Source organism: Melanerpes formicivorus, unplaced genomic scaffold, assembly GCF_026170545.1.
Source record: "Melanerpes formicivorus ecotype bairdi unplaced genomic scaffold, bMelFor1.0.p_v2 SCAF_524, whole genome shotgun sequence".
Classification (NCBI taxonomy): Eukaryota; Metazoa; Chordata; class Aves; order Piciformes; family Picidae; genus Melanerpes; species Melanerpes formicivorus.
Window position 1 is genome coordinate 80,001 of NW_027142876.1, and position 7,500 is coordinate 87,500.

Here is a 7,500-nt window from a genome sequence, read left to right on the forward strand (position 1 = left end):
GCGGAGCCCCCCCGCCTGCCGTTGCCTCTTGCCGCGGCCGCCACCGCCCCCCCCACACCCCCCGGCCCCCGTTACCGGTTTGCGCGGAGCCCCCCCTCCCGACGTTGCCTCTTGCCGCTGCTGCCACCCCCAGCTCCCCACACCCCCCGGCTCCCGTTAGCGGTTTGCGCGGAGCCCCCCCTTCCCGCCGTTGCCTCTTGCCGCTACCCCCGCCCCCCCCCCCCGCTGCCGGTTTGCGCGGAGCCCCCCCGCCTGCCGTTGCCTCTTGCCGCGGCCGCCACCGCCCCCCCCCACACCCCCCGGCCCCCGTTACCGGTTTGCGCGGAGCCCCCCCTCCCGACGTTGCCTCTTGCCGCTGCTGCCACCCCCAGCTCCCCACACCCCCCGGCTCCCGTTACCGCTTTGCACGGAGCCCCCCCGCCCGCCGTTATCTCTTGCCGCTGCCGCGACCCATCTCCCCCCGCCCCGCCGCCGCTAACTGCCCCCCGAAGCCGCTAGCAGCTGGGCACCCCCCGCCAAAGCCGCCGCGGCTTCCCCTTCCCACATTGTCCCCTGGAGGGGGGATCGCGACGCGGGCTGCCCGGCTGTGCTCTCTAACCCCTGCGACCGAGGCGGCGCTGTTAGGGCGGCCGTGCCGGTGCCCCTTGCCGCAGCTAGCCTCTCGCCGCTGCCCCTCCCGTCCGTCGTCCCCCGTCCCCAAAAACTTGCTGCTCTCCACGCTGTAGCCTGCACGGGGGAGGTTGCGCTCCGCTCCTCCGGCCCTAAAGCCGCCCTCGCCCGCCCCCCGGCTTGCCGCTTGGCTGGGCTGCCCGCCCGCCCGCTAATCCCCCCAACGCCCCCACCCCAAAAACACCCCAGCCCTACCGCATGCCGCTCCCCCTCTCCCCGCTCTCGCTGACCGCTGCCACCCCCCCCCCACCCCTCCCCCCCGAAACAAACCCCCCAGCCCTACCGCATGCCGCTCCCCCTCTCTCCCTAGCCTGCCCCCCCCGCCGTCGCTTGCTGCTGCCGCCGCCGCCGCCGCCGCCGCCGCCGCCGCCGACCCGCCTCGGTCTGGTGGCGCGCGCTCGGAGATCCCCGGCTACCCGTCCGTCCGTCCCTCCCTCCCTCCCGCCCCGCCCCGGGGGAGGGCCCGGGGCAGCGCGGGCAGGCGGGGAGCAAAAAAAGGCGCGGGCGCCAAAAAACGTCGGGGTCCCGGGGTGGCGGAGGGGGGCGGCGGCGGGGGCGGCGGCGGGTACACGGCGCCGGGTCCAGGGCGCCGGGTCCAGCCCGTCCCGGGGCGGGGACAGGTGGTGTCGTCCGTCCCCGCCCCCGTAACCTGCTCTGAAGCATCCGCTTCCCGCCGCGGTTCGCCCTCCACCCCCCCGCCGCACACGCAGCTGCCGCTTCCCGCCGCCTCTGCCCCCCGCCCCGGGATCAACCACTCGCCGGGTCCAGCCGGTCCCGGTCCCGGGAACCTGCTCCCGGGGCCAGCCGGAGCCACGCCCCCTCCTCTGACGCTTCCAGCTGCCGCCTCCCCTCCCACCCCCCAAACTCACACTGGCCCTCGCCGGCCCGCCCACCCGCCTACCTGCTTGCCCGCCGCCGCTGGGTGGCGTGCCGGACACTCTCGCACACAGGTACACAGACAGGGACACAGGGACACAGGCACTCAGGCACACAGGGACACAGGGACACAGGGACACAAGGACACAGGGACACAGGCACTCAGGCACTCAGGCACTCAGGGACACAGGGACACAGGGACACAGGGACACAGGCACTCAGGCACACAGGGACACAGGGACACAGGGACACAGGGACACAGGCACTCAGGCACTCAGGCACTCAGGGACACAGGGACACAGGGACACAGGCACTCAGGCACACAGGGACACAGGTGGCGGGCCGGAGGCCGCTCTCCACTGTGTGGCAGGGGTCCAAGAGCCACCCCAGCCCAACCCAGAGGGTCTTTTGCACCTCTCTAGAGGCCACCCAGAGACCCCAGGCCGCAGCAGAAGCCTCCCCCGCACGCTCTGCAGGCTTCCGACCCACCCCAGGCCGCAGCAGAAGCCTCTCCCGCACGCTCTGCAGGCTTCCGACCCACCCCAGGCCGCACCAGAAGCCTCTCCCGCACGCTCTGCAGGCTTCTCAGCCACCCCAGGCCGCAGCAGAAGCCTCTCCCGCACGCCCTGCAGGCTTCTCAGCCACCCCAGGCCGCAGCAGAAGCCTCTCCCGCACGCTCTTCAGGCTTCTCAGCCACCCCAGGCCGCACCAGAAGCCTCCCCCGCACGCTCTGCAGGCTTCTCAGCCACCCCAGGCCGCACCAGAAGCCTCTCCCGCACGCTCTTCAGGCTTCTCAGCCACCCCAGGCCGCACCAGAAGCCTCCCCCGCACGCTCTTCAGGCTTCTCAGCCACCCCAGGCCGCACCAGAAGCCTCCCCCGCACGCTCTGCAGGCTTCCCACCCACCCCAGGCCGCAGCAGAAGCCTCTCCCGCACGCTCTGCAGGCTTCCGACCCACCCCAGGCCGCACCAGAAGCCTCCCCCGCACGCTCTGCAGGCTTCCGTCCCACCCCAGGCCGCACCAGAAGCCTCCCCCGCATGCTCTGCAGGCTTCCGTCCCACCCCAGGCCGCACCAGAAGCCTCCCCCGCACGCTCTGCAGGCTTCTCAGCCACCCCAGGCCGCACCAGAAGCCTCCCCCGCACGCTCTGCAGGCTTCTCAGCCACCCCAGGCCGCACCAGAAGCCTCCCCCGCACGCTCTGCAGGCTTCTCAGCCACCCCAGGCCGCAGCAGAAGCCTCCCCCGCACGCTCTGCAGGCTTCTCAGCCACCCCAGGCCGCAGCAGAAGCCTCCCCCGCACGCTCTGCAGGCTTCTCAGCCACCCCAGGCCGCAGCAGAAGCCTCCCCCGCACGCTCTGCAGGCTTCTCAGCCACCCCAGGCCCCAACAGAAGCCTCTCCCGCACGCTCTGCAGGCTTCCGACCCACCCCAGGCCGCACCAGAAGCCTCCCCCGCACGCTCTGCAGGCTTCCGTCCCACCCCAGGCCGCACCAGAAGCCTCCCCCGCACGCTCTGCAGGCTTCTCAGCCACCCCAGGCCGCACCAGAAGCCTCCCCCGCACGCTCTGCAGGCTTCTCAGCCACCCCAGGCCGCAGCAGAAGCCTCCCCCGCACGCTCTGCAGGCTTCTCAGCCATCCCCAGGCCGCAGCAGAAGCCTCCCCCGCACGCTCTGCAGGCTTCTCAGCCACCCCAGGCCCCAACAGAAGCCTCTCCCGCACGCTCTGCAGGCTTCCGACCCACCCCAGGCCGCAGCAGAAGCCTCTCCCGCACGCTCTGCAGGCTTCCGACCCACCCCAGGCCGCACCAGAAGCCTCCCCCGCACGCTCTGCAGGCTTCCGTCCCACCCCAGGCCGCACCAGAAGCCTCCCCCGCACGCTCTGCAGGCTTCCGTCCCACCCCAGGCCGCACCAGAAGCCTCCCCCGCACGCTCTGCAGGCTTCTCAGCCACCCCAGGCCGCAGCAGAAGCCTCCCCCGCACGCTCTGCAGGCTTCTCAGCCACCCCAGGCCGCAGCAGAAGCCTCCCCCGCACGCTCTGCAGGCTTCTCAGCCACCCCAGGCCGCAGCAGAAGCCTCCCCCGCACGCTCTGCAGGCTTCTCAGCCACCCCAGGCCCCAACAGAAGCCTCTCCCGCACGCTCTGCAGGCTTCTCAGCCACCCCAGGCCGCACCAGAAGCCTCCCCCGCACGCTCTGCAGGCTTCCGTCCCACCCCAGGCCGCACCAGAAGCCTCCCCCGCACGCTCTGCAGGCTCCCTTGTCTGCTTTGGAAGGCCTCCCATCCACTCCAGACCTGCCTGGAGGCCTCCCTCGACTGCTCCCGGGGCCCTCGAAGCCACCCTAGGCCTTTCTGGAGGACCTGCTCGACCGCTCGGGCGGCTTCTGACGCACCCTCGGCCATCCGGCGCCCAGCAGCTCCCAGGGCCAGGCACCGGCCTCCCCCTCCGGCCGCCCCTGGGGCCGGGGGTGGCTCGGACTCGGCGCCCCCAACGTGTCGTCCCGTCCCCCCCCCGCCCCGCACCGCCGAACATTCGCTGCAGCCGAGGGCTTGCCGCTCGACGCCTACCCCACCCGCCCAGCCCCCCGCTGCGGCCCGGCGCTGCCCCGGCCGCTGCGCCCCGCCTCTCATCGCTCCCCCCACCCGGCAACCGGCCGCCGGGCACGGCAAGTCCCAGGGCAGGGAACAGGTGCTGCCGGGACCCCGTGCTGGCTGCCGGCTTCCCGGGGCTGCCCCGGGCACGGACAGGTCGCCCCCCCGCCCCGGCGAATGTTCACCGAACCGGCTGCCGGCTGCCTTCGAGCACCCCCCGCCCCCCGCCACTATCGTCCCCCCCGCCCCCCCTCCGCCTCCGCTGCCGCTTCTCCCCGCACCGCCTCCACTGCCTCCCCCCGCCGCCGGCGAACGAGTCGCCGGATCCGTAGGGTGCCGGGAGCCCGAACGGCGAGCGGCTCCGGCTGCTGCCGGGACCGGGGGGATTCGAGCCGGTCCGGCCGCGGCCGGGACCCCGTGCCGGAAGCCGGCATCCCGGGACGGCCCCGGGACGGCCCCGGTCGCCGGCCGGGTGACGTTCAGCGAAGCGGCTGCCGCCAGTCTTTGGGCCTCCCCCGTGCCGGGGCCGCGGGGATTCGAGCCGGTCCGGCCGCGGCCGGGATCCCGGGCCGGACGATGGCTTCCCGGGCCGGTCCCGGTCGCCTCCCGGGTGACGTTCACCGAAGCGGCTGCCGGCTGTCTTCGAGCCCCCCCCCCCCCTCCGCCTCCGCTGCCGCTTCTCCCCGCACCCCCTCCACTGCCTCCCCCCGCCGCCGGCGAACGAGTCGCCGGATCTGTAGGGTGCCGGGAGCCCGAACGGCGAGCGGCTCCGGCTGCTGCCGGGACCGCGGGGATTCGAGCCGCTCCGGCCGCGGCCGGGACCCCGTGCCGGAAGCCGGCATCCCCGGACGGCCCCGGGACGGCCCCGGTCGCCGGCCGGGTGACGTTCACCGAAGCGGCTGCCGGCTGTCTTCGAGCCCCCCCCCCCCCTCCGCCTCCGCTGCCGCTTCTCCCCGCACCCCCTCCACTGCCTCCCCCCGCCGCCGGCGAACGAGTCGCCGGATCTGTAGGGTGCCGGGAGCCCGAACGGCGAGCGGCTCCGGCTGCTGCCGGGACCGCGGGGATTCGAGCCGCTCCGGCCGCGGCCGGGACCCCGTGCCGGAAGCCGGCATCCCCGGACGGCCCCGGGACGGCCCCGGTCGCCGGCCGGGTGACGTTCACCGAAGCGGCTGCCGGCTGTCTTCGAGCCCCCCCCCCCTCCGCCTCCGCTGCCGCTTCTGCCCGCACCCCCTCCACTGCCTCCCCCCGCCGCCGGCGAACGAGTCGGCGGATCCGTAGGGTGCCGGGAGCCCGAACGGCGAGCGGCTCCGGCTGCTGCCGGGACCGCGGGGATTCGAGCCGGTCCGGCCGCGGCCGGGACCCCGTGCCGGAAGCCGGCATCCCGGGACGGCCCCGGGACGGCCCCGGTCGCCGGCCGGGTGACGTTCAGCGAAGCGGCTGCCGCCAGTCTTTGGGCCTCCCCCGTGCCGGGGCCGCGGGGCTTCGAGCCGGTCCGGCCGCGGCCGGGATCCGGGGCCGGACGATGGCTTCCCGGGCCGGTCCCGGTCGCCTCCCGGGTGACGTTCACCGAAGCGGCTGCCGGCTGTCTTCGAGCCCCCCCCCCCCCTCCGCCTCCGCGGCCGCTTCTGCCCGCACCCCCTCCACTGCCTCCCCCCGCCGCCCGCGAACGAGTCGCCGGATCTGTAGGGTGCCGGGAGCCCGAACGGCGAGCGGCTCCGGCTGCTGCCGGGACCGCGGGGATTCGAGCCGGTCCGGCCGCGGCCGGGACCCCGTGCCGGAAGCCGGCATCCCCGGACGGCCCCGGGACGGCCCCGGTCGCCGGCCGGGTGACGTTCACCGAAGCGGCTGCCGGCTGTCTTCGAGCCCCCCCCCCCCTCCGCCTCCGCTGCCGCTTCTCCCCGCACCCCCTCCACTGCCTCCCCCCGCCGCCGGCGAACGAGTCGGCGGATCCATACCGTCCCGAGAGCCCGAGGCGGCGGCACCCAGTGCGGGTCCGGCCGAGGCCGGGACCCCGTGCCTGTCGCAGGCTTCCCGGGACGGCCCCGGAACGGCCGCGGTCGCCGGCCGGGTGACGTTCTCCGAAGCGGCTGCCGGCTGTCTTCGAGCCCCCCCCCCCCCTCCGCCTCCGCTGCCGCTTCTGCCCGCACCTCCTTCACTGCCTCCCCCCGCCGCCGGCGAACGAGTCGCCGGATCCGTAGGGTGCCGGGAGCCCGAACGGCGAGCGGCTCCGGCTGCTGCCGGGACCGCGGGGATTCGAGCCGCTCCGGCCGCGGCCGGGACCCCGTGCCGGATGCCGGCATCCCGGGACGGCCCCGGGACGGCCCCGGTCGCCGGCCGGGTGACGTTCAGCGAAGCGGCTGCCGCCAGTCTTTGGGCCTCCCCCGTGCCGGGGCCGCGGGGCTTCGAGTCGGTCCGGCCGCGGCTGGGACCCCGTGCCTGTCGCAGGCTTCCCGGGACGGCCCCGGAACGGCCGCGGTCGCCGGCCGGGTGACGTTCACCGAGGCGACTGCCGGCTGTCTTCGAGCCCCCCCCCCCCCTGCCGGAGCCGCGGGGATACGAGCCGGTCCGGCCGCGGCCGGGACCCCGTGCCGGAAGCCGGCATCCCGGGACGGCCCCGGGACGGCCCCGATCGCCTCCTGGGTGACGTTCACCGAAGCGGCTGCCGGCTGTCTTCGAGCCCCCCCCCCCTCCGCCTCCGCTGCCGCTTCTCCCCGCACCCCCTCCACTGCCTCCCCCCGCCGCCCGCGAACGAGTCGCCGGATCTGTAGGGGGCCGGGAGCCCGAGGCGGCGAGCGGCTCCGGCTGCTGCCGGGACCGCGAGGCTTCGAGCCGGTCCGGCCGCGGCCGGGATCTCGTGCCGAACGTCGTCTTCCCGGGACGGTCCCGGGAGGGCCCCAGTCTCCTCCCGGGTGACGTTCACCGAAGCGGCTGCCGGCTGTCTTCGAGCCCCCACCCCTGCCGTGGCCGCGGGGATTCGCCCCGGTCCGGCAGCTGACGGTTCCCTGTGTCGGACGCCGGCTTCCCGGGACTGCCCCGGGACAGCCCCGGTCGCCTCCCGGGTGACGTTCACCGAAGCTGCTGCCGCCTGTCTTTGTCCCCCCCCCCCCCGTGCTCTCCCTCAGGCGGGAGGTAGACGTGCTCTCCCTCGGCGAGTAGACGTGCTCTCCCTCGGCGAGTAGACGTGCTCTCCCTCGGCGAGTAGACGTGCTCTCCCTCGGCGAGTAGACGTGCTCTCCCTCGGCGAGTAGACGTGCTCTCCCTGGGCGAGTAGACGTGCTCTCCCTGGGCGAGTAGACGTGCTCTCCCTGGGCGAGTAGACGTGCTCTCCCTCGGCGAGTAGACGTGCTCTCCCTGGGCGAGTAGACGTGCTC